Source organism: Dermacentor andersoni, chromosome 1 (genome assembly GCF_023375885.2).
Source record: "Dermacentor andersoni chromosome 1, qqDerAnde1_hic_scaffold, whole genome shotgun sequence".
Taxonomy (NCBI): Eukaryota; Metazoa; Arthropoda; class Arachnida; order Ixodida; family Ixodidae; genus Dermacentor; species Dermacentor andersoni.
In genome coordinates this window covers 332,556,456-332,558,916 of record NC_092814.1, presented here as the reverse complement: position 1 = coordinate 332,558,916, position 2,461 = coordinate 332,556,456, and positions in this window count along the sequence as shown.

Genomic DNA, 2,461 nt, shown 5'->3' with positions numbered 1-2,461 from the left:
TCCTCTGCACGGCGCTGAAGCTCTTCTCTTGCTTTGAGCTCTTGCAGGGTTGCAGGCACGAGAGTCACGAACGATGTGCTCGCGTGGCGTCGGTGGCCCATGTGTGTGCACGGCGCTGAAGCTCTTCTCTTGCTTTGAGCTCTTGCAGGGTTGCAGGCACGAGAGTCACGAACGATGTGCTCGCGTGGCGTCGTTGGCCCATGCGTGGCAGGCGCCCCCTCCCCCCCCCCCCCCCCCCCCGGCACGCGGAAATCCATGTTGAGAAAGAAAGAGAGAGAGAGAGAAGTATGCGAGAACAGCGCACAACACAGTCCAAAACGTGGCGCTCGAGCCCACTGGTACGCAGAACACGTGGAGCACAGAGTCACCGCACACTCCAAGACGTGGCGTGGCGTGCGAGGTCACCAATACACACCAACACGGGGCTGGCGGCCCCCGAGCGGGCGCGCGGACTCTTGAGCCACCTCGCCTGTCGCATACTGCAGATTCCCCCCTTCTTCTGCGGCATGGGAAAAAAAACTGGTCCGAGGTTGGGAATGTGCACACCAAGCTACGCAACAGGCTCGCAGGGCATCGCGTGCAAGAACTTGTGTAGGTGCACTCGAACCTCAGTGTTCGGAAGCCACCTCTTGCGCTGCACAGCGCAGCGTTGACACTGCAAGCGGAAATGAATCAGTCACAGATTGACACAAACGTCGGTCTTGACGCTTTGATACTCTAGTACACTAGCTTTGATGTGACATCAACGCCTTGACATGAAATCGTGCCTACATTTCGAGCGCGCGGAAGCGCTGCAGGGACTTTTGTGATGCAATAATGTAATAATTATATTCTTTTCGGTATTAGAGAAATAAATGTGTCGAGTTTTTCATAGCTCTATGTGCAATCGTCTGTTGTTTTTTCATTTTTTCCTATTTTTTCTGGAAAAAAAACATGAAAGAAGCCAGTTTCTTTTCATGCCCCTCAAAATTTCATGAAATTTTACATCTCAAGGCATGAGCATAAGCCCTGAAGCTGCACTCAACCCCAAATTTCTCTGGTGTTATAAGAAAGCACGTGTCTGATTATTATCAAAATAGCAAATTCAATAATCGCGTACGTGCGGTTGTAATTTTATGTTATTTCTTAATCATGCTGAAATAATTTTGATTATAATTAATGTATTCAGTGTGATTTGAATCGATCAGCGAGGCCGCATCTTTGCTGGTTCGCTGAAACGGAGAAGTTCGATAACACGGTTGAAACTGAAGCTTTATAAGGCAGCGTGCAACACATAAACTGCGTTTCGCGTTTACCTTTCTTTGAATTAATTATGGACTCAAATATGCATTTCGGTTTAACGCTTTTTAAGCTCGAGGTGTTCATTTGCTTTTTTTTTTTTGTTTTGTTGTGCTCACGCACGTCACCAGTCCCGGCCAGATGGCGTTCATTCTTGCCGAGCCCCGATACTGACGCCGAAATTTACCGAACTCGGATGTTTCTGTGCGCTTCAGCTGCAATAACCCGGCCAAAACCAGAGCACTAAGTACTAGCATTAAATCACTTTATATTAGTATGGTATTCCTTTCTAACCTTACTTTTATTGATTTGGTGGGAAAAACTTCCTTTTTATTGAAGGTAATGCAGGCCAAACTTCCATTTCAATTTTTTTTTTTTCATTTCGCGCCGAAGCCTCAGCGACGGAACGTGGATGCGACGTCACAAATTTTAATGTTTCTTTATCGTATTGGGGCCGCGTTGGTGTAGATAAAGTCATCGGAACTTGTTACGTCTCCTATTTGGTTTCTTTAGAACGGTAAACAGCTAGAGTGAGGGAAGGCCCGATAAGTACACGCGAGCTGATTTAATCTCCGTTCATCTTTCGCGATTGCGTCTTTTTTATCTTATGAAGCCTCCTCTCAAGATGAGCCTGACTGTTCTGATACTGCAAAAGCGCAATTTACTCATTCGCATTGACTTAATTTTCTTTAGTGTCCCATGGCCTCTGAGATTTCGTCGTATCGCGTGTGAAAGACGCGCCACAATCACGGAGGCCATATAAAACTGTGCACTTGCAATGCGCCGCCGCAGTGTTCCGAACGTTGTGAAATTGGCAAGCGCTTGGTGAAAGTTGAATGCTTGTGCATAACTTCATAAGTTATATACCATAGCTTTATGTAGTGCCTTTGTACTCCCATGAACTTGGAGCCGTATCATGCATTTACTTTCGTCCCATCAGTTCGATCAAGGTTCGATGCTGCGTGTCGTAAATTTACATTACGTGAAAAAGCCTGAAGCTTATTTGCACTTTGTTTAATAATACGTACCTAAAGTTTAGATTGCACAAGCAAATTACGTTACTTATTGTTACTGAATTGCATTGGCTTCTAGCGTCCTCTTTGTAGATTGAAACTGCAGCAGCGTTGTGTACGTCACGAACGCTCCCACCGCTTTTCCGGCCGGAACTGCCGGAAACACCTTT